General features: G+C 35.2%; 1 long non-coding RNA gene across 1 annotated transcript; it reads right to left on the bottom strand.

The window, feature by feature from the left end:
- Positions 1-271: 271 nt before the first annotated feature.
- Positions 272-26,368, bottom strand: LOC145114075 (uncharacterized). Its single transcript, XR_013710917.1, has 2 exons — positions 26,265-26,368; positions 272-452 (listed from the first exon to the last, which is right to left on the bottom strand). It is a non-coding gene; the product is annotated as an uncharacterized LOC145114075 (long non-coding RNA).

The raw sequence follows: 26,368 nt of genomic DNA, 5'->3' as shown, positions 1-26,368 counted from the left end.
CTGAGCAGATCCTTAGCTCTAACTAGCATGCGATTCACAGATTCACAGATCAAAGCATATCAATTAACATGTATGGGTAATTTGGGAAAACTTACTTGACATCAGTTGATTTCATGCACCACACTGTTTCTTATTTTAGAAAACCCTTTTTCTTAGAAATATTGTTCTTTTGGAAAAACTTTAAATCCTCAGTTTGAGTTTATACACACCCAAGAGTGTGCCCAAATCTCTCAAACCAAGGCTCTGATACCAACTTGAAACATCCCAAAAATACGAACCAAAAATTTCATTTTTCATTCAAGTGAAAACAATATTTCAAATCATTGTTCATACAACCCAAATAAAATTAGTATGTCAAACATCAAGAAAATCAAAGTGTGTCCCATAAACAGAATCCATATGGTGTTTGTGATGCAGTCAGCCCGAGCTCTTCCCCTTGCCACTAGAAGTACCTGAAATATAAACTGAAAACCATAAGCACAAAGCTTAGTGAGCTCCCTAAACTACCCCTTACCATACATAATAAATCATATGTTGGGTCCCCGCCCGACATCGGGCCTCGCTCGGCATCAGGTCCCACCCGGCATCGAGCCCCACTCGGTATACAGATATGTTATTCTCAGGCCTCGTTTGTCACTGGGCCTCGCCCGCTATACACATACAATAAATATAACATAATCATGCTAACACATATAATAATCATAAACACTAGCATATATTCCAGTCCTTAGGTCTCGCCTGGCATCAGGCCCCACCCGGTATACATAGCAGTACATAACACATGCAAGGGTCACGCAGACTCCTAGCTCCCTAAGATAATCAATAACGGCCGGTATTGGTGCCTTAGACCCGCTAAACCCAGTGAGGAAACTCAGGTCGAATGTTGAATCTCACCGAAAGAAATCCCTAGCTGCTGCCCTGACGACTCCTCGAGCTACCAGTACAAAATAAGACCAAATCAACACTTGGGTTCCAAACTGTAATCAATAACCCATACTTGGGGTAAAATGACCATTTTTCCCCTGGCCTAGCTTAATCCAAAACAAAGGCCCAAAACCAAAGGATCCACAAAGGCCCACTTATGGCCTAATTTTCCAAATTGGGCCCAAACCCCCAAATGGGCCATACCCTAAAGCCCACTAAGAATCCTTAATCCAAAAGCTTAATTCCAGATGGCCCAAAAGGTCCAAAGCAACAAAGTCCATAAAGTGGCCCAATCCGAGGCCCAAACAACGCCAAGCCCAAATTGCCTGAGTACACGGGGCGTACTCAGATGTACGTTGAGTGTACACACTGCATGGCTTGTACGCTGCGCGTACGAGCTTGTACGCCTAGCGTACTCACCCAATCAGCCATTTCTCCAATAAGCTCTTAACTACTTATGTCCAAGAGTCCCAAACATATATCTGAGTCATATGTAGCGTCTTAAACCATAAAGTCGTCAACTTGGTGGCTTCGAATGCCCCACATGGGCCCAAACTCGAAATATAACATTCTACTTCCACAAAAATGGCCATTACTCATGCATGGTTGGATTAAAGCTTCAAAGGTGGCAACTTTAAGACTCTAGGACCCAAACAACACCAAGAGTAGCAACTCTGAGCTTCAGAAATGAAAATAATCCACAGGAGTTGATCTATGGGACCAAAAAGGGTCCAAAAGCTAAAACATGGAGATCTAAGCTTCTAAAGATCAAGATCAAGACTTTATACGTTGCCCAAGCTAGAAATGGAGCAGATAATCCGGATTTACAAGCTTCTCCTTGAACCACCACCTTTCTCCAACCTTCTCTTCCTTGAAAATGGGACAACATATACCAAAATGCACTCAAAAGAACTTCCAAGCTTAAGAACACTCAACAATGGGGTTAGGGTTTCGTGGAGGCTGTTAGGGGATAAGAATGAGGCTGATAAAGAAGATCCTTAAGGCATAATATTCTTTAAATGGTACTCAAACCCTAAATATTAGGTTTTTGGGGTCTGGTCACGTACGTTGCGCATACTCCTTTATACGCAGCGCGTACGTGCCTGGCATCGCGTCCATTCCTCAACAGTACGCCTAGCGTACATAGGGTGGTACTCCCCGCATACTACACACCCTAAGCCCAACATGAAAAGGTCCAATGACTTCAAGGCCCAACTCTTTAATAACTAAATAGCCAAAATTTAAATAAATACCTTGGAAAATATTGAACGTTACATTATATAGGCAATTTATAGGGCGCGTCGCATCCTATGCCACATGTTGTGATCTGGCTCATTTTCGTGGGGAGGAAGGATGCTTAAGATGGTGACACTTGTCGCACTCCGGGTGGTGCCACATGTCGTACTCTCGTCGGTCGGAAATAATTACTTTTCTAAAAATCATAACTTCTGCATACGAACTCCATTTTCGATGGTTTTATACCCATGCATAGCTATCAACTAGTACTAAAACTTTTATTTGGACTTTGTCGGCTAAATTTCAATTTATTTTACATTTTTCTGTTCGAGAAGGCTTGGACGGGAAATAACGCTGCGAAAATCATAACTTCTTCATATGAGCTTTATTTCTGTTATTTATATAGCCGCATTCATATTGAAGAGTACTACAACTTTTATTTAGATTGTTTCGGTTAACAATCAACTGATTTTGATTTCGATTTTTGTGTTGCACATTGTTGTACTATGTCGCACTCGAAACTTTAAAAAATCATAACTTTCTCATACAAAGTCACATTTTGGCGTTCTTTATATTGACACGTTTTTTTGATGAGCACTTCGACTTTCATTTTAATTACTTTGGCTAAAAAACAATCTATCTCCGGTTCACTTTTTAAGATGCACATTGTCGTATCGGTATGAACGCGAAACTTAGATAAATCATAACTTCCTCATACGAATTCATATTTGGGCGTTCTTTATATCCACGATGTTATATTCACAGCCCACAACTTTCATCAAGACTATTTATCCTAAATAGTCTTTTACTTTTAGACGCTTATTTAACGTAATTTGTTAATTTTATAATAATACTTTTTTATTCAAGTATTATAATCCCGTAATATTTGCCAATAAAGCATATACACAGTATAAAAATATTTTATTTGATTTATAATTCCTTAAAATGTATAGCCCAAATTTGTGGGCGTTACAATACTTATATTTATTACCCATAATAGTAATATACTTACATTTGTTTCCGATAGTAGCAATATTTAACTTATTATAGCAATGCACATACATTTTTTACACATAGTATCAATGTACTTACAATTCTTCGCTCAAAATAGCAGCATGCATACATTTTTTTCTCGATAATATATTTATTTATTTATTTATTTGACCGACAAATCTAATCTACTCCTAAGCTAACACTTAATTTCACCTGTGTCTATGATAGTAAAAAGTGAAAGTACATTGTTGTTAAAGGTAAAAAAAAAAGTACATATTTAGCATCCCAACTTGTAGAATCTTTTTTAAATTGAGTGATGAAGTGTTAGTACATTGGTCTCTATTACTATAACATCCTGTTTCGAGAAATTTCTTATTTCGGGATTGTACACAATAAATGGATCAAGTAAAGGCTTTGGGATTCAAGGGAATAGGGTTTAGACCATATTGTAGGTTGATAATATTGTTTATATGATCCAAGCCCTTGGTTTATGTTTTGGAGCCAAAGGGTAAATCGGGAAAAGTGATGTTTCGGACTTCTTTCTTGGAATAAGGATTTTAGTTCGGTATGTTTTAAGTTAAAATTAATTAGATAGTATTGTGGGGCTCTTTCATACATTTCCATTCATATAAAGAACGTCGAAAACGGAGTTGAAATGACAAAGTTATGGCTGTTTGAAGGTAGGCAAAGGGAGTCTGGCAGTATGCTAGGCGTAAACTAGCTAGTACCCTGAGCGTACTAGGATAAAGAAACGCCTTTTTATGGCATTACATTAGGTGTAATTTTAGGTATGTTGGGCATACCGTCGCAGAGTAAAAACCCTACTTTCATGGTTTTAAGCCTTATTTAAGATCTCTAACCCCTTGGGGTCCTTCCTATCATGAGCCTCCACCCTCTTGATCCTATAACTGGAAACCCTACCCTCCTCTCACTTATGTTAAGCCTTGGCATGATTTATAATCTTATTTATCCATTATAAGGTGGGATCTTGAAGAACAAGGTGGTGGCAAAGTGTATGGAAGAAGGATTCAAGCATAGATCTTGCAAGATTACATCATTTCTATATCTTTGTGAATAAAAAGCTTCAAACTTGATCATTAGTTTCATAGATCTTGCAAATTTTCATATTTGTCACTTTTTAGTCAGTTTAGTGCATAAAGTTTAGATCTTAAAAGTTTGTGACCTTGTTATGGATAAAGTTGGAATCTTTATCCATCTAAACATCATATTGATTCAGATATGAAGGTTGGAGACTTGGACTTAATGAATTAAGTTGAGAAAGATGCATTTTTAGTCCCTTTGAGACTTAAAGACTAGATCTTGGTTATTTGGACCATCTTAATGGATAAAGTTGGAAACTTTATCCATTATGGAGCTATGTGGAACCATAAAAATGTGATCCTTGTCCCTTTCTTCCCTCTATGCAAGAGTTATGATGCTTTGGTTCGTGTATTAAGTTAGGGTTTTTGGTGTATGGACTCCTTCTAGCCATGTAAAGTTAGGGTTTTTTGGTGTATAGACTCCAACTTTATCACTTTGAATATTATATGGGACTAGATTTGAGCTTTGGACATGAGATCTTAATGGAATAAGCACTTAATGAAGGAAAATGGAACTGGACGAGTACGTTGGGCGTACCTGGTGGTATGATGAGCGAACCAGGCTGGAACCTCGTAACCAGGAAGGGATCTACTACGCTAAGTGTAGTGACTGGGTACGTTGGGGGTACTCAGTCTGTGTTGACCTCCTTTGACTTTTTGACTCTTTGACAAGGAATTTTGACCAAGTTTGACTTATGGGCATTTTTTGTATTTTGAGCAGTATTTTAAGGTTAGGTGACTGTTTTTTGTATAGTTGACCTGTGGAGTTGGCATTTGGAGCAGCAATCATTGCTACTATTTTTTCAGACTGTAAGGTGAGTTTCCTCACTATACTCGTGGGTCAAAGGCACCAACATCAGCCCATTCGGTTATGTATTCTAGTATATAGGATGTTGTTATTGTTGGATTAGATGTCTAAGCCCATAACTATTATTGGTATGTACTCGACCCGAGAGTAGCATGGTCCATTTGGGTTGCATAACACCAGGACAATTTGTTAGGATGGACTCTTGAGAGAAGGTTATATATGATTTATTAATATATTATAAGTTCTAATATATTAATATGAAATCATATGTTTTAATTAGTATTGATCAATAATTAATTTGGAACTAATTTAGTGATCAAAAGAGACTAATTAAATCTATGGGGACTAATTATGATAATTAGTTATATTTATATGTGTTGGGCTTATGATCCATGTTGGACCAAGTTTATGTATGGACACATAAAGAGTTGGGCCACATGAACCATGGATCATAAAACCCATGGGTATGGATTTGGGTTATACCCATGACCTTTGGAATCCAACATATAAATATGTACTCCTTAGCCAAAAAAACGCCTACACACATGTACTTGGAGTTCATGGAGGTTTTTGGTGCATGGAGATTATCTCTCAAGAGTCACCTTTGTCCTAGGTGAGTTGTGAGCCATTTGAGGCATTCATACTTTTGGTGCTAAGCTCTTAAGGCCAAATACATCAAGACTTCAAGCTACACAAAAGGTATGTTACCCTAACTAGTATCTTGTATGGTATATGACAATTGCATGCTAGTTATAGGCTTAATACCTTGGAAACATCATTGTATGTATAATTAGTGAAAACATAGATCCAAGATATTTAGGTTTGTATGTGCACCATAGGATGTTGTATTATACTAAAACCCAACAGTGGTATCAGAGACATGGGTTGTTTTCAAATTATACTTGATGCTACTTGCTGAAAAAAGCTGAAAAAATCAAATTTTTTGCTGTCTGGACAGGGGACTCGACGAGTCCATGTGTAAACTCTTCCAACTCTTCGAGTTGGTTCTTGCACTCGGCGAGTTGGAGCCCCTGACAGCATATATTCGATTTTTTTGGCCTGTTTTGGATTAGAATCATTACCACAAAGTATTTTTGTTCATAAAATTTGATTTTGATGTTATGGTAATGTTTATTATCATCCAAAATAAAGATAATCGTCATAATTTCAAGATTTGTATTAGTTTATATGTTTATGCTAATTTCTTGAAGATTGATGATATGAATTATCTTGTTCTTATGAGTTAGTTTAGATTAATAGAAAAATTATGTGATAATTGTTTTCAATCCAAATTGATCTAAAAGTTGTTCATAATATGTGTTTTTTAACTTGTCCTCAAGTTATATGAAAAGTATCATTTATGAATTTTAAAACTCATAAAATTTCCATAAGTTATGAAAATGAAGAGTCTCATTTTTTTAAATGATTTTAAAGTCTTCCATAATTTGTCCTCAAGTTATGGAACTTGAAGAGCTTTTCCAATAAACTACTTTAAACTCATAAGTTATGGAAACCAAAAGTTTTTGAATTGTTCAAAACTTTCCCTCAAGTTTTGGAATTTGTAAAGTTACCCCCAATGTATACTTTAATTCCAACCCATAGAATTTTAAAAGTTTAAAATTCAACGCTTATACTATTATAATATTATAGGTTTAATATTTATATATATGTATAAGAGTAAGTCAGTCTTACCGTTAGTAGGCCTCATCCACGAAGCCGGTCTATAAGGGGGTATAAGGTTACTGCCTATAAAATGGCAGTTTAATGGGTGTCCACTCTCACCCACCGCTTCCTTGACTGGTGGAGGGTCATTAGCCGAACGGGTAGGACAGGACATTAATTCTCCCTTCATTAAAAGTATAATGATAAATACTAAGTAACTAAACTCTTATAAATTCCCAATCTTAGGTACTTAGGAAAATGTGAATTTGGTGCTAACCCATGAAATTGCACTTTGCACCTTGTTAAGTCGTTAGTGGAGCGTGTGTGGTTAACCGACACACTAATCTGGGACTAACAATGTGTGGCAAAGGGTAGCTTGATGTTAATCATAGATCAATGGAGCGTGTGTGGTTAACCGGCACATTGATTAGTTGGTTGTAACATTGAGTGTACCAAGTTAATTTGCATGGTTATTCACTCCTTGTTTGTGATCCTCGGCATCCCAGTCACAAACTTGAAGGGCACAATCGAGATTTAAATGTGCCATTGAATAGTTCAATGAATCTCAAAAGATCTAGGAGTTTCAATTCATTTAAAACCTAATGTTAAATTTTATTTTTCATGGTGGAAATTGGTAAATCGTCATTTATCTACCTTCAAATATTTTGTAGCTTGGATTACAGCATCCCTCTTCCAAGTTATAAAATATTGTGTTGGGTCCAAGCCTTAATATTCCATATTGGGTGTTATATTAAGGACTTAAATCAACTAAACTTGAATTTCTCCCTCATAGATGTCTAGTTATGACAACTATCGTCTTCCTTATCCTTTTGGATAAAGCTTTCCTAATGAAGATGATATCCCAAATGGCGATCAAAGTGAAAGATTAATCCCTTTGTTGTGCATTAATGGGACTGGAAATCATACTTCACTTCCTCTACCTCCTCCAATTGTTCTCCCTAACCTACAAGCTCTTGAATAGTTCAAAGTCACTCAATCCCTATTGGCAAGCAATGTCTATATGTGCTCACATCTTAGAGATGAAGTCACATATTGACAAGCTGGGAGAGTTGGGTATCGAAGTCACAAGGAAGTTGACTGTTGAATGGGTTCTTCAATCACTTTCCGAGTCATATGGTGATTTCATTAAGGACTACTATGTGACAGATCACGACATGACCCTTAATGATCTTACCTATTTGCTTGTTGTTGCTGAGTCAGCAATGATTTGGGGCACTGGTAGAGCAAATTTTATTGGAAGATCTACTTCCCAAACTTACATGGACATTGACAATGGAAACTTTGGAAGTCCAGAAAAGTCTTCTCTTCCCAATGGAAAGGGATCGGCCATAGTCAACCCGGTTGACCAAATGGTAAAGAGAAAGGATAAGTCTGAGATAGTCCCATGTACCATTACTAAAGAGTCCATAAGTTTCTATTTCCAAAAGAAGGGGCATTGGTTGCGAGGCTGCCCTATTTACCTGAAAGTTCACTAGGATGGTAAAAGTCAATAAATTTGACTATGCTTCAGGTAAAGTCCACTATATAACTCTATTAAGTTCCTATTTCGAGATTCTTATTACATGATGTGAATAGGTTGCATTTTGATGTTTTGTAGAATCGGAAAAAGAGAGGAAGCTTAAAGGAAGAGTAAGTTGATTCTAATCGTGAAGATGGATTTCGATCGCATGATTCGAAGATCAGAATTTTGAGATGCTGCTTAAGAGTTATGATAGATTGCTTAGGAATAGATAACAACATAGTTCTCATATGTGTTTGCATTGTAAGGATAAGTTTTCCGCAATTTTTAAATAAAAGAAAATTTTTGATTTTATTTATTTTATGTATCCTTACAATGGCATTTGTGAAAATTGTTGTTTATATGATTCCATTGATAGCAATATTGGAAAATGGATTTGATTCTTTCGTTTGTGGTAGTGTCACAATTTACCAAATAAGGAAAGATTTTCATCACCCAAGTTTCAGTTGGATAGAAACTTAGAATCATGAAACTTGTATTGTATGATGAATGAGATTTTTCATCTTTGGGAAATTAAGACTAATTCCTTGTTCACATGTATATGTGAGTCAAGTGAAGGACTAGGAGATCGAGTACACTTGGTTGTGCGTTGATCAGGTCCACCACAAAGAACGATAAGGCTATTCATCATGATTTACTATAGTTTAGTAAATATGGTTGTGCTTACAAGTTTAAGTGTAATTCTGAAACATTGGAAAAGTTTCAATGTATGGCAGGACGAATGAGAAGAATCAAATCAGGCAGGAAGGTAAAAGTTTCTCCAATCTGAAAAGATGGGAGAGTGCTTCAATATCATGTTTTATGATCATCTTAATGATTATGAAAAACCATATCACAATTGATCCTCTGAGGACATCTTGGTGCATTTGTTTGGCTAAGAAGAGGAATCGTGAATTTTTGAAATGGTTAAATCAAGAAGATGAGTCATACTTCATTCCAAAACAAATCTTAGAGTCATACTCCAAGATTGTAACTCGACTGACATAATGTTAAGAAGGTTTAAAACACTTATCAAATGTAGAGTAAAATGTTTTCTACTCTTGTACATTTTAAATTGGTGAGTTGTAATGTTTGGGATAAAACAAAGACCAACTAAGGCCAATTGTGTGAAGTGTTTGTCTTGATAAGAATCCGCACTAACTGTTGAATATTTGCTTTGTCAAGGAATGGTTCTTGACAAGAGAATCTTATATTTCAAGAGGTCAGTGGGAGTCTTAATTATCTTGAAAAGGGTCTCAAGAACTAATCAAGAATAAAACCTGTTGTTTATCACTAGCACACGACTTGAGGTTTATAACCTATCGTGTTGACATATTCTTGTGTCTGTGCCCATTCCAGTTAAAGTTGACTATGCATGTGAGTTCTATGAGTTCTCAGTTGTTTGCATAACTACTTGGAAGCAATGGTAGGCCCTTGTACTGCCATGTGGCAAGAAGTTAAGATTGAACAAGTTCAGTCCATATGAGTTTGGATTTGTCACTAACCTCCTCTTGTGGTTATGTTTTTGACAAATTCGCATGGATAGGAACACATACACCATAAAATGTAAGTGTCATAAGGTTTCTCTTCGATTCATGAAAATGATGGTGAGGAAACGCTTTCACTAAGTAGAATTTAAGCAGATAGAAATTGTGATATTTGCATTTTCAAATTCAATTATGATTACAGCATCCATTTTCATAATTCGAATTGTGAGCAATGGCAAAGTTCTAAACATTTGAGACTATGATTATGACATCCCTTTTCATAGTTCGAAAATTGTTTAGACACACATGTGAGCTATCTAAGGAAAGGTGTATGATTTTGGGAAGATTAGATACAATCTTATCGAAGCATCTTGTATCAGAAACCTGAACTTTGGTAATAAAGTCAATAAAATATTGATTTCTAGAAGTCCAGTTGATTTTTGGATACATGTCAAAGCTAGTGGGAGCATAAGTGTTATGTTGATAAGAAGATAATTATCATGTTAGTGGGAGCATGATTATTATGTTAAGTGTTGCAAGTTAGCAATGTTAATTATAGAAAACAAAAGTTTCAATTTGCAAAGTTGCAGGGTTTGAAAAGTTGTTTTGTTATAATTAAGGGAGAGGAAATTATACTTCATTCCAATTCTAAAAGCTTAAATTGAGATTTTAATCAAATTTAGTCAAGTATATATATATGAATGTTATGTTGGAATGGTTCAACATAAGGAAATTCTATATATGGAAATATTAATTGTGTTCTCAATATTCAATGATGATTACGGCATCCCTCTTCATAGTCCAAATTTTGAGAACATTGCTAATAGGAAACATTATAGCAAAAGACTGGTCTAGGATCATGTCTTTATGTGAGACATTATGAATCGTATCCCATATTCTTTGGGTATAGGATCGATTGCATATGCTATAATATTTCTATGTGTTCTGCATTTTCCAAATGCCTAGGGCATTAAGAGGAAAAAGGACCAGAACTGTACATGACTAAAATGATTAAGCAATTGTCGAGGACAATTTGAGGCTTACCAAAGATTGGTTACTCATGGACAGTTGGAAGTATAGTGTTAATTTTGGAAGGACCATATTGACATATTCTGAAAAGAGGCAACTCTTGTTCAGAAGTGATAGTCAAAATGGGAATATGGAAATGTTTCCATAAGTGGAATTTATTCTTTAAATCTGTGTAAGATTAGAAAACTTAATGCAAGAAGGATGTTCAAAGGAATGTACTTTGAATGTGAGACTTCGTTTCCATGGAATTGCTTTCCATTGGAATACTTTGTAATGTCTGTTGCCAAGTCTTTGTGACTTTTGTGCATAGTCATTACAATAGGATCATTGCATATTAGTTTAGAATATAACAGATTGGCAAAGAATCTTGTACTCTTACATTTGTCATAAGGATTTGGAAATGTGAAATGAGCATCATTGAAATGTTTTCAATTGATCTATTCCACAAAGAAAGGACCATAGGTAAACATAGTATGCATGCTTGTAGCATGGGACGACTATTGTTTTAGTTCAAGTATTAAGTTGATTATTTGAAACATTATACAATGAATAATGAGTAATCAATATGACTCAAAAGTTTTGGGGCCATATAGGATTAGTATTATTCTTGTGTTTCACTTTGCATGTTTTGACTTCCCGAATAACTAGGTTATTCAAACCGTCTACAGTCGATCATACTTTGGAAGTAGGTATTGAGGCAAGACTGTCATGAATGGATATGTAGTATGTCTAGATGTTTTAGACATAGCTGCAGTATTCATGAGTGCTCCTGGAATAAGATTCGAGTATTGGATTAAACCCACGCTCATTTGAATCACTTCATGGATTTTATCACGAGTGATCATGAGACGATAATATCTTATATTCTTCAAACGGAGAGATATGAGTTGCAGTCTACAAGTCGGTTGCACATTGATAATGTGAAAAGGCACCAGTAACTTGGTGTTATAAAACGCATTGTTGTGTGTGATTTGATGAGTAGATAGAGCAAGCATATGAGTCGAAGTTTATCCATTCCTTTTACCCTTGGCGGGATAAAAGCGATATATGTGGGCCCCTCGATGATTTAGTGATGACAAACGCAAGTGCTCGGCCGGGCCTAGACTGATTTGATTTGTTCAATTAGTCAGTCGTCATAAATCGGAAATCAGGAAACAACAGATGGACAGAGAGAATGATTATAATCCATGTCTCAGTCCATATGATATCTAGAATGGAAGAATATATGATCCCTTATCTAATGGACACGTCATTGACTAGGTCATAGTTCGACAATGGTTTTAAGAGCTACGATTGCTAGTCGGGTTTTGGAGTCATACTTGAAATAATAGTTTTAGACTTATCCAAGTGGGAGACTGTTGGATTAGATGTCTAAGCCCATAACTATTACTAGTATGCACTCGACCCGAGAGTAGCATGGTCCATTTGGGTTGCATAACACCAGGACAATTTGTTAGGATGGACTCTTGAGAGAAGGTTATATATGATTTATTAATATATTATAAGTTCTAATATATTAATATGAAATCATATGTTTTAATTAGTATTGATCAAGAATTAATTTGGAATTAATTTAGTGATCAAAAGAGACTAATTAAATCTATGGGGACTAGTTATGATAATTAGTTATATTTATATGTGTTGGGCTTATGATCCATGTTGGACCAAGTTTATGTATGGATACATAAAGAGTTGGGCCACATGAACCATGGATCATAAAACCCATGGGTATGGATTTGGGTTATACCCATGACCTTTGGAATCCAACATAGAAATATGTACTCCTTAGCCAAAAAAATGCCTACACACATGTACTTGGAGTTCATGGAGGTTTTTGGTGCATGGAGATTCTCTCTCAAGAGTCACCTTTGTCCTAGGTGAGTTGTGATCCATTTGAGGCATTCATACTTTTGGTGCTAAGCTCTTAAGTCCAAATACATCAAGACTTCAAGCTACACAAAAGGTATGTTACCCTAACTAGTATCTCGTATGCTATATGACAATTGCATGATAGTTATAGGCTTAATACCTTGGAAACATCATTGCATGTATAATTAGTGAAAACATAGATCCAAGGTATTTAGGGTTGTATGTGCACCATAGGATGTTGTAGTATACCAAAACCTAACAGTTATGTTGTAGTGATCTTTTAGATCTGTATGATTATATGTTTGCTGGTTATACGTTTATCTGTTGAATATGTCGACATAGTGTAGTTGGGTTGATGCAATACTACTCTATGTGGAGGCCAACAAACCCGGAAGAAATCCAGACATGAGTTGTGCTGGGCCGGTCCAAACGTATATAGGACCCGGAGCGAAAAGAAAAAGAGGGCCTCTCAAAGACAAATATAATAAATATTAAAAAATATATAATTTATTCTTTGGTTCAATTAGCAATAACACACAAGTCAAATTGTTTATCTTTTGAGCTATTTTGAGTTTGAACCAACTTTTGGCCCTAAAAATCATTTAGGTAATAACTTTTTTATATATATACACTACATAGCCCAGAAATTTTGGGCCCCCCGGAGACGTGGGCCCTAGGCGGTCGCCCGGGTTGCCCACCGTCTGGACCGGCCCTGTTTGTGGGGCAGAAAGGAGAACCAGACTCATGTTGTGGGCTCAGGGGTAATCCAGCCCGATGGTTGTGGACCCGAGGGTCTTACAGTCCGATGACTGATTGGACCCGTTGTATATTGTCATTCCAGTTTGATGGTTGATTGGGTCGGGCTTAATCCAACCCGATGGTTGTCGACCTGAGGGTATTCCAGTTCGATGACTGATTGGACCCAACATGCATGATTGTATATGTTATATGTTGTGTGGTGGTACTTTAGGGAAGTCGCTAAGCTTTGTCTCACAGTTTCAGTTTTATGTTTCATGTACTTCATATGATCGTGCACATAATCCTAGATTTTTATGAGATTGTGATTTTAGGATACTCTGATTCATGTTTATGACTTTTGGAAGCTATGATTTGTAAATGCTTATGGTTTTGGGTTGGTTTCAAAAATGAAAAATTTTACCTTGATTTTTGGATGTTACAAGTTGGTATCAGATTCATGGTTTGAGTGAATTGGATGAGAATTCGTGTGAATCTAGACTCAAACTAAGGATCTATAAAAGTTTTCAAAATTCTTTCCAAAGGTAACTAAAGAAAGATGAGATGTGTACGATCATCTAGAGCAAGAAAGTATACCCCAAGATACCCACAATGTTATTTGCTTATGATGATTATGATAGAATTTCATGCTAATTTTTAGGCTAGGGATCCTCAGGAATTGCATGATATAATTGTCTGATGTGTGATGCCTGATAGTCTAGGAGAATCTCTTCTATACTAGATGAAATCAACATCATTATTGTAGTTGCTTAGTGTGTGCATCATAGTTGTACATAACTAATATATTTTATTCTGAGAATGTTTGATTTAGTCTTATTTCCTGTTCTTGTCTGATGAAGGGCTTAGGGTAGAATCAAGTATTCGACTGTCTATGGGATCCAACATTATGTATGATTAGCATGAACAAGTGGTTGTAGGGTTGGTGGAAGTTTCATAAGTGAGTAAAGTTCATAGTGGGCCAGCATGAGGAATGATTAGTCACTTTTGAGAGAGTAGATATAGGATATATATATATATATATATATATATATATATATATATATATATATATATATATATATATATGTCCTGGATTCTTGGGCCTAGTGGTCAGGAATTGCGTGTAAGGATCTACCAGTTTTTTATGGTGTCTTAGTGCCAGTCGACTTTACTGCTCGGGTGTTGCTTGCTTTGTGCTTTGTAGGACCCATATTGATGTGAGTTAGCTATTAAATTAATATGTTAAGTTACATGCTATAAAGGTTAAATAATTTTATAATGATTGATTCGGCCCTATTGCGCAGCTCTCGTTTGAGTCTAACCGTTGTAGGGTTGGGTCTTTTAGTCGAAAGATTATTTAAGTTTTGTTCCATGTAATTGTATTCAGGAAATAGTTAGCTGACATTAATAGGGGTTTTTCAGCAGCTGATGGCGGGGTGAGGTGGGGATCCTAGGAGAGTCTAGGAAGTGTTTTAGTGCGGGAGCTACGATGTTTAGCGAATTTTGGTAGTATCATTATGAAGATGTAACTTAGAGGATTTGGGATGATTCTTGAGGAAATTATGGATAGGTGTGGAAGGTAGTATTGGGCCCGTACTACTGGAAGCATAGGATCCATACTCGAATCGAGGGAAGTCACGAGGATTCCAAGGAGTTAGTTTATGGTAGATGGCATGTTTGGTACCATGATTCGTGACAGTGTCTCTGTATCTGTCGATCTTATGGTTATGGTTGTTCAGGCTGAGGATGAGTGTAGTGATTGCTTGGGCTTTAGTGGCCATGTCAGTTTGAGTTTGAATGGTGCAGACCTAGGTGAGTTAGTTTATAATGAGCTCTCGAGGGCCTTACTCGATGGTAGTGCCAGTTGAGTTGCGGGACTCAAGAAAGAAGCGATTTCTATGATGGGCTCGAGGATTGCAGTTGGAGGCTAAGTGATTGGTAGATGGATTGGAATGTCACTATCTTTGGCAAAGAGGCTATGTTCTTCCATCTTTCCACGTTCAGAGGAGAGAAAGGGCAGACATGTGATTTTCAGAGTCGATATGTAAACCGACATGGGGCTAGATGGTTGCGGTCTTTGGCGGCAAAATGGCAGTATGGGAATGAAAAAGAGGATTTTTGTGGTATGATTGCCTTGAGATGAGATCAAGGTTCTGCTTTCTTGGGGTATAGGTAGGTCAGGTGCTAGTTGATGGTTGCAAGTGATCAGGGAAGTGAATCGGGAGCGATACTTTTTTTGTCTTTGATGTATTCCGACTATGAGAATGATGCCTTTTGTATTTATGAATAATTCTTCTGATGAATTGACGGTTGGGATTTTCATGCGAGGTGTGTGGTAGTTCTTTTTTTCTAGATATAGAATCGGTGTTATGAATGGACTGTCAGAAGTATTGCTTGTGCATCTACATTGGATTCTTGATGTTAGAGGCAGTTATGATTGTGGAGTTTCAGAGGTCTCCATTTGAGATTCAAAATCTCTTTGAGCTTTCTTGGTATATATCTAGAAGATCATCTTGTGTTGTGATATATATATCCCAAGGGTCAGGGATGTTATGCATTTGGGTGAGCCAGTTTGAGTTTTGATCTGTTTGCAATGTCAGTTGGTGATGGTTGGAACCCTAAGTGGGGGAGAGCTGGATATTTTGCATAGAGGATCAGAAATCTATTTGAGTTATGGTTTCATAAAAATAAAAATGGGTCATAGGGATTTGCGGTTCGGCTATGCAAAACTTTGGTTCAGGATTTGGTCAAGACGAGGGTGTAGAGCAAGTTACCATCAGATGTATGTGTTCAGGAATACAGGATTCGTCTTCGCGGAAAGAAGTTGTTGTCCAAGGAGCTCGTTGTAGCAAGGGATTCCTTTCGAGAACGTCGAGGAATAGGTCAAGAGGCGGTTGGGTCGCCCAGGTTAAGTATCGATTATTGAAGGATTTTTCAGCTTTTCGTATAGATTGAGATCTATAGTCTACGTTGGGCAGTTGTTGATCAGCCAGTCAGTTTCAGAGTTTGGTATGTTTAGTCCTTATTAATCTTTGTCCAGTAGTGTATTAGATCGATGGATTAGTTGTCAATTCACTCTCGATCGTTAGTCTATTCATTCATCATTAATATCAGAGGTTCTTCGGAAGTTTATAGTTGTCTCAGTTAGAGTTTAATGGATGCGTCAACCTATTGTCAAATTTGTACATTGTACATTTTGGTTTTTGGGTATAGGTACCCTCAATGGTTGGTTGTGAAATTATTGTTCATAGCAGGATCGAGTTCGGCAGATGTCCTTTGTTGTTGGAAGTTTGAATGTTGGGACAGTTTTGTTTAGTTTTTTAGCTATGGCTTTGGATCTGGGCAGAATCTAATTTTTGAATGTCTCGTCGGCAAGGTTGGTATCTGGATTGACCTGACCAGGGTTTTGACAACATTTCCGATGGCCCTGGAAATTGTATCGACCTATTTGCGTATTGGTGGGATCTGTTTGATTTCAATCAAGGTGTAGCATCTTAGTCTTAGACCATTCATGAGGATTTTTCTGTTAGCGGTTGGGGTTCGTTATTTCAGTCGGATCTACCGGTAGCACACCCAATAGGTAAGTGTTGTGAGGAATAAGGAGTGCGGTAGATGTAGGGGGTTATGTGTTTTCCCTTGGGGATGTATGTAGGTTAAATAAGATAGCATGATAACACTTGGCTCAAGTTATTGGCATGGTTCTTAATTGGATTGTAGCTCTTAAATTGGAACAAAAGTGCAACATCCTATCTTATTCTATGGTCATGTGCGACCATGTTTCCGCCTAAATTTTGCATTGGTAGCCGCTTGTACTGTGAAAGGAATTGTGCATGATAGAAGGGTATGACCTGTATTTGTATTCGGTTAACATTGAGAGGGATATTGATTGGGTTCCTACAAGTCGGTGGATTGATGGTTGGGTATCTTTAAGCCCTATGGTATTGGTCATGACTCTTCAGGCCATTGATGGGATAATGGGATGATGTATCTTGAACCAGTCGATGTATGATTCATATGGGTGGGACTCGGTAGTCTTTTGATTAAGACTCTTAGGCCTCAGATCGTTAGTTTTCTTGGCATATTTGGGTGTTAGTGCATTGTAGGAGTTTGGGAGACTCGGTGACCAACTGGTTTAGATCATGTGGGCAGTTAAAGGTTGTTGGGAGTAACAGTTGTGCATCAGAAGTCTCTTGCAGAGTGTTTGCATTATGAACCCTGTTTTCTTGCGGGCTGTTTATCAGCAGTCGGCTACTAATGTTGGGTATCAGTTATGGAATCTCGAGTCATTAAGTTCATTGTGAATATCTCGAGTGGTTTGTCAGGTGGAGGTACACCTTAGCTGATAAGGGATTTGGATGCAACGTGAGAGTTCTTATATTGACCATCCTTATGCCCGTGGGATTAACGGGTTGGTGATGACTTGCCAAGAAGTCAAGTCATATTTAAGGTTGTTCGGCACAATCTTCGTATTAGAGTTGGGTGAAATTCACGATCGGTGTATTTTGAGTATTCCTTATGCATGGTTGAGTGGTGTTCCTAGTCAGGGACTAGGGGAAGGTACGAAGAATGAATGATCAACAGTCCTAAGGAATAATTTATGGGGTTTAAATTCATGGGTTCCAGTTTTCGAGAAGTTTCCTGCTTTGATTGGTGGTCGCTGTGATTTGAGGTCTTCCAGTTAGGAAGAGTAAGGTAGATGATTCAGTTCTCAGGCAGAGCAGTTGGGTTTCTTTAATTGGCTGAGGGCAGAGTGTTAAGGTTCATTCTTTCAATGGGATAAGTGAAAACTGCTAAGATGGGGTTTGGATGGTAGGGTTGGGAGGCGGTCGTCAGTATGGGATGAATGTTCAGTCTTAAACGGAATTTAGTAAGTTCGGGCAGGATCGATTAGCATGGCAGAGGAAGTAGTAATGAATGATTTTCAAGACGGAATGTAATTTAAGTGAGGGAGAGTTGTAACATCTTGTTTCGAGAACTTTCTTATTTCGGGATTGTGGACAATAAATGGATCAAGTAAAGGCCTTGGGCTTCAAGGGAATAGGTTTTAGACCCTATTGGAGGTTGATAATATTGGTTGTGTGATCCAAGCCCTTGGTTTATGTTTTGGAGTCAATGGGTAAAACGGGAAAGTGATGTTTTGGACTTTTTTCCTGGAATAAGGATTTTAGTTCGGTATGTTTTAATTTAAAATTAATTTGATAGGATTATGGGGCTCTTCAATACCTTTTCGTACATATAAAGAACGCCGAAAACGGAGTTGAAACGAAGAAGTTATGGTTGTTTGAAGTTAGGCAAAGGGAGTCTAGCAGCACGATGGGCATACACTAGCTAGTACGTTGGGCGTACTAGGCTAAAAAAACGTGTTTTTAGGTCACTAAAGTGACCCTTGGGGGTCCTTCCTATCATGATACTTCACCCTCTTGAGCCTATAACTCAAAATGATAGCCTCCTCTAACTTATTTTGATCCTTGGCATCATTTATGAGCTTATTTCTCCATTAAAAAATGGGATCTTCAAGAACAAGGTGGTGGCAAAATGTATGGAAGAAGGATTCAAGCATAGATCCAGCAAGATTACATCATTTTTGGACCTTTGTGAGTAAAAAGCTTAAAAATTTCTCATTAGTTTCATAGATCTTGCTAATTTTCATATTTTTCACTTTTTGGTCATTTTAGTGCATAAAGTTCAGATCTTGAAAGTTTGTGACCTTGTTATGGATAAAGTTGGAAACTTTATCCATCTAAACATCATATTGATTCAAATCTGAAGGTTGTAGACTTGGACTTAATGGATTAAGTTGAGAAAGATGCATTTTAGTCCCTTTGAGACTTAAAGACTAGATCTTGGTTATTTGGACCATCCTAATGGATAAAGTTGGAAACTTTATCCATTATGGAGCTATGTGGAACCATAAAAACATGATCTTGGTCCCTTTCTTCCCTCTATGCAAGAGTTATGATGCTTTGGTTCGTTTATTAAGTTAGGGTTTTGGTGTGTGGACTACTTTTAGCCATGGAAAGTCATAAAATTGGAAACTTTATGACTTATAATATTATTTGGGACTAGATGTGAGCTTTGGATGTGAGATCATAATGGAATAAACACTTAATGAAGGAAAATGGAACTGGACGAGTACGTTGGGCGTACGTGGTAGTACGTTGAGTGTACCAGTCTGGATCCCTGTAACCAGGAAGGGATCTACTACGCTGAGCGTAGCGACTGAGTACGTTGGGCGTACTCAGCCTGTGTTTACCTCCTTTGACTTTTTGACTCTTTGACAAGGAATTTGACCAAGTTTGACTTAGGGGCATTTTGGGTATTTTGAGTAGTAGTTTGAGGTTAGGTCATTGTTTGTTGTATAGGTGACCTGTAGAGTTGGAATTTGGAGCAGCATTAACTTTTTGCTATCTTTCAGATTGTGATGTGAGTTTCCTTACTGTACTCGTGGGTCGAAGGCACAACTGCCGGCCCATTTGGTTATTTATCCTGGTATATAGGATGTTGTTATGCTGTAGTGATATGTATTATTATTTCTTTGCTAGTTATACATAATCTATTGCATATGTCGACATAGTGTGGTTGGGTTGAGGCAATACTACTCTGTGCGGAGGCTAACAAACTCGGGAGCAATACAGACATGAGTTGTAGGCCAGAAAGGAAAGCCAGACTCATGATGTGGGCTCAGAGGTAATCCATCCCAATGGTTGTGTACCCCAAGGGTATTCCAGTCTGATGATTGATTGGACATGTTGTATATTAGCATTCCATTCTGATGACTGATTGGGTTAGGGGTAATCCAGCCCGATGGTTGTGGACTCGAGGGTATTCCATTCTGATGATTGATTGGACCCAGCATGCATGATTGTATATGTTATATGTTGTGTGGTGGTACTTTGGGAAACTCACTAAGCTTTGTCTTACAGTTTCAGTTTTATGTTTCATGTACTTTAGATGATTGGGGCAAGGCGAAGGCTTGATCATGCACATGATCCTGGATTTTTATGAGATTATGATTTTGGGATACTCTGATTCATATTTATGACTTTTGGAAACTATGATTTGTAAACGCTTATGGTTTTGGATTGGTTTCAAAAATGAAAAATTTTACCTTGATTTTTGGGATGTTACAATTACTAACCTCGTGAGAAAGTATGCTAGATATATATGTTTTGCAAAATACAAAAACATAGTCAAATGGCATTTCTATATGTTGTTTATCAAAACTATATAAGAAGCATATCCTTGTGTATCCATCTTGTTTATGACTTGTAATAGGCGTTATATGAGTCTATCAAATTATTAGATACTTGGGAATATTGGTGATAGCATAAATGTATAAAAATTTGTTGAAAATGGCCATTGTTGGCCATTTGTACGGCCTGAGTAGCCCCCCACACCCAACACATAGCAAGAATTAATAATTGAGTTGTTTTTTTGGGTTTTATAGCACGCTCCACACTACTGCTAGGCTCTTTTGGGTTGTCTGTGCTGCCATAGTTGACTTAACAATATGTGGTGTTGTTTCAATCATAAAAAAAGCTCAAGTCATCAATTTATATCCATTCTTTTCCACGATGTAAATGAGGTTTTAAGATATGATTTAATGTGATAATATACCAAATTTGAGAGCTTTAAATATCTTGTATCAAGCTTTGATCATTACATGACATCAATAAGAGGTATTCGCTTTCTTGTTCTTTATTATGTGATTTGGTGAAAATCAAGGTTTGAAGCTTTAGTGAAGAATGTTAAAATCGGTAAATAATAAACTTATATATGATATAGACAAATGTTTATATGATGTAATAACACCATATATATATATATATATATATATATATATGTATATATATATATGTGTGTGTGTGTGTGTGTGTATATATACACACACACATTACAACAAATCCAATCAAAGAGGTTGTGAAATTGACTTAAGAAGTCAACTAAAGATGCGTGAGAAATTAATAGAAGAATTGAATTCATTATGTGATTAGTAATTATGGTGATTGATAGTATAACTAAACCATGTGATGAATGATAAGAATGAATGGGGTGATTGATAGTATAACTAAACCATGTAGCAAATATAATGAGAAGTTAAATGGGGTGTTGCGCTTCAATAGCCTTTTTTGTTGATGAGTTTTTTGTATATGTGACTAACCATATTTACATGAGTCTCAATACATAGAGTTGTCACCCTCCCACTGACATTTGGCATAGCCCTTGTTGAACTGGAATCACTCACCAAGTCAACCAGAATCGTGAGTTAATAAGCCTCCCTTCCCATTTTCAACTGTTTACACCACTCCCAATTAAATCCACTATGATTCCATTCCAACTTTTAAAACCACCCTTTACATAACCAAAAAATATGTGTTTCTCTCCAAATCATACAAATTGGGACAAAGATCTTTCAAAGATAAATCGCAACACTAAATGTCTTTCCAAAAGTGTGTCTTATCTCCAATACCCACCACCCTCTTAAACAAGTTACTTAATGTAAGACCCTTGTTTGCAATATCCATATCCACTTACTATATTGAACCAAACGCCATTTATAGAGCTTTTAGCTATAGGCTTCCCTTCAATGAGCTTTAGAATATGGATGGATTTTATACACGAGAAACAAAAGGAATCTATTTCCACCATCATTGGAGGAATCAAGATAATCAACACCAAGATCACCCATCTCTCTCGGTTTAATAACCACATCCCAAGCAACCCAAATTATTATTTTTTCATCATTACCTTCCCATAAGAACCGCATTCTAATACTATCAAGATTGATTATCTTCCTAGGAGCACAAAACAAAGAGAAATAGTAAATAGGAAGAATCTTAAGAACAAACTTCACAAGTGTGAGGTGCCACCAAACAATAAAGACTTCGATTTCCAATTTGAAAGACTACCCTTAAATTTGTCCACCACCGAAGCCCAATGCCTAGCAAGTTTCATACTAACCCCCACTGGTAAACCAAGATAAATGAAAGGGAAATATGTGGGATCATATTTCAAAATACTATCAAATCTATCAATCTCCACATTGTTAACACCAACACCATAAACTTTGCTTTTATGCAAATTCACCTTTAAACCCGATGCAAGGTAAAAACAACAAAGTAATCTGTTGAGGTTAACAAAATCAAGTTTTGACCACTAATCAATAAAAGTTACATAATCTACATATATAAGATGAGAAATTGTCATACCATTACGAGGAAAAGATAGACCTATAAAGTAGTAAAGGTCATAAGTCGCCTCCATAGACAAGTGTGCACGTTCCATAGTGATGATAAAATGAAATGGATCAATGGGGTCACTTTGTCTCACACCCCTTTTGTTGTAAACCTGCTTAGTCGAAGATCCCTTGACCAAGAAGAAGGCTCAACTAGAGGAAAGACAGCCAATAGCACAACTTCTCCACTTCCACCCAAACTCTATTTTCTTAATAATAAAGTCTAAAAATTCCCAACTTAAATTCTCAAATGATTTTTCAAAGTCCACCTTGAAAATTAATGTTTTTTTCTTCATATTCTTAGACCAAGAGAACATTTCATTAAGTAAAAGCACCTTGTATAAGAAACCAACAAAGTTTATCTTGCCTATAATCCTTCAATGATAAAAGGTCTCGGGCTTTTGGAATTAGAGAAATAAAAGAGGAGTTCGAAGTATGTATATGTATGGATGTATATATGTATGTATGTACGTATGTACGTACATACATATATGTGTATGTATGTACTTGTGTATATGTATTTGTATGTGTGTGTATTTGTGTATGTGTATGTATGTTTGTGTGTGTCTTTGTCTATGTATGAGTATATATATATATATATATATATATATATATATATATATATATATATATATATATATATATATGTATGAGTATATATACTCATACATATATATATATATATATATATATATATATATATATATATGGCCAAATTGATAGAATTCGCAACATACTTTACTCTTATTACTAATATAGGAAATATACTTTATTTTTATTCATAATATCAACATACTTATATTTATTACCCATAATAGTAATATACTTACATTTATTTCAGATAGTAGCAATATTTAACTTATTATAGCAACGCACTTACATTTTGTACACATAGTAGCAATGTACTTACAATTCTTAACTCAAAATAGCAACATGCATACATTTCTTTGTCGATAATAGTAATATATATTTACTTACTATATTTTAACAACAAATCTAATCTACTCCCAAGCTAACACCTAATTCCACTTATGTCTATGACGGTAAAAAGTGAAAGTACGTTGTTGCAAAAGGTAAAAAAAAAAAGTACATATGTAGCATCTCAACTTGTACACTCTTTTGTAACTAGAGTGACGAAGAGTTGGTACATTGATGTGTATTACTAACATCGTGAAAATGTATGCTAGATATATATGTTTTGCAAAATACAAAAACATAGTAAATTTGCTTTTCTATATGTTGTTTAGCAAAACTGTATAAGAACCATATCCTTGAGTCTCCATCTTGCTTATGACTTATAATAGGTTTTATATGAATCTATAAAAATATTAGATACTTGGGAATATTGACGATGGCATAAAGGTATAAAACTTAGTTGAAAATGGTCATTGTTGGCCATATATTTGGTATCAGAGCATAGATAACCTGGAAACTAAAGATTATATTTTTAGGATTAGAACTTACATATCAGAGCATAGATAACCTGGAAAATAAAAGATTAGATTATTTATGATTAGAACTTACAACTTATATAAAAAGATCATTAGTCCTTACTGATAAAAATAAAATTAAGTGTAATTTTGATAAAGATCATTAACATAATTTTAATTCTGCAGACCCTTGTTTAAATACAATTATAGAACTACTTATTAATATAGCAGATAATCTAGAAAATAAAATTGAAAAAATTCAAAATACTTTAGCTTTACTTTATAAAGACGTCAACATTTTAGATAAAAAAAATTAGATTATATTAAAGATCAAAATAAAACTATAATAGATAAAACAATTATGTGTAAAATCGAAGATAACATTTTAAAAAAAAACTATAAATAGTTTAGTAGAAAAATTAGAAAAACAAAAAATATCCATAAAAAGAATCAAGTGAAATAAAAGACGATATTAAAATATTAACAGAACAAATACAATATTTGTCACTAAAACCAACAATATTTGAAAAAATAACAAGAAAAACTATTAAAACAGAAAAAAACACAACCTTTTAGTTTTGATATTACAATAAAAGATTAATGGCATAATCATCTAGTAAAAGTTTAAGCATAACTCCTAAAAATATTATAAGTAGAATATCAAGTAAACGTGAAGAATACGATGCTAATCTAGAAGAATTAATTGATCCTAAACAATATTATAATAGATTTAAAACTCATGGTTTACAATTATTAAAACCAGAAATATTATATAATAAAAGATATTTTGAAAATACTACCTAATTTTATAGAAATAGTTATGAAACCACTATTCAGTGCATAAAAGACCAAGTTAAAATATTAAATATAATCTCCAATGAAGGAGAAAATAATTTAAAACAAAGAAATTTTAAATTTATCCATTTAGGAATAATAGTTATAGGAATTAAAGGATTAATGAGAAAAAATTTAGGTTGTAAAGTTCTTATTGCCTTATTTGACAACAGAAATAAAGATATAACGAAAAGTATGATTGCTAGCACAGAAGTAGATATGAATAGTAATAGAGGAATAATATATTGTAACCTAGATTTTTTAATAAATATCAAAGATTTTTATAAATATATAAAATTAGGAATCCAAACAAAAGGATACAAAGAAGTTGAATTTTGAGATAATTTACTAATAACTTTATGAATTTTAGGAAGATGTTCATCTACGTCAACCACAAAATACAAAATCTTTAAAGACAATGTAGTAATTTAATAAGTAGTAAATAAATTAAAATGGTAAAACCTAAACAATTTTCCATAGAAACTCTTGCTGGATTAGAATGGGATATTAGTAAATTTGTTCCTGATACTTCACCTACTATAGTACCAGATGAAGCAGTAACATATAAAATAGGTTGGGAAAAAACAAGTTTAAAATTTTCCAATTAGAACTCTATCCCTAATCAAGAAATTGAAGAAACGGAAACAGAAACAGAAAGTAATTTTGTCAATATAGAAATACCAAAAAATAAAGAAAAAATTATATTCCCAAAAGAATTAAAAATTAAATTAAACAAAGAAGAACTTCTTGAGATAGAAGATCAAATGTTTTTAAATAAACAAATAAGTGAAAATGAATATTTAGAATATGGTAATATAGGAAACATTGTTTTAAAAGAAAATAATATAATAAAAGAAGAATTAATATTTTCTGATAATATATCAAATATTTCAGAAATAAGTAATCAAAAAGAATTAGCAAATATAGATACAGAAGAGGCTAGTACTAATTATTTTTCATTAGGAATTCCCTTAAGTTGGTTCCTAAATATCAATGTAATTTTACTCTTGTTCCCTATAAATTTTTTTATCGTTTTTTATTTTCTATCTTTATATTTATTTTTGTGTGTTGTGTATAATCTCTATTAAACACCTTTCCCCGCCATAATAGGCTCACTCCGGCCCTTCGTATGTCCAATATGTGGGTCACTTAGTAAGAAATAAAGATTATAAACACTATTAAGATGTGATATTAACAAATATTATTATAGACAATATTTTTATTAAACAAACTTTATTTTATCTTAAAATATATTTTACAATAAACTTACAAATGAAAATTAAAATATCATACAAACATATGGGAACTTCGAACTAAAACTACATGATATTAAAGGACTTAAGGTTTTCCCTTTCGGGAAAATCCCTAAAAAAACTAAAAGTAAATAAAGGAAATAAACTTACATGCAAACTTGGATATCTTACAACGTTTATACAACAAAGTTGAAGAAGAGCTCAAGAACTTTTAAGTGAATGGGTTGAGAGAAGGTGAGAGGGAGAGGTTTTTT

This window comes from Lactuca virosa, chromosome 5, assembly GCF_052849685.1.
Source record: "Lactuca virosa cultivar CGN04683 chromosome 5, Lactuca_virosa_CGN04683_v6, whole genome shotgun sequence".
NCBI lineage: Eukaryota > Viridiplantae > Streptophyta > Magnoliopsida > Asterales > Asteraceae > Lactuca > Lactuca virosa.
The sequence above is the reverse complement of the archived record's forward strand: the minus strand, read 5'-3'. Positions and strand labels throughout refer to the sequence as shown.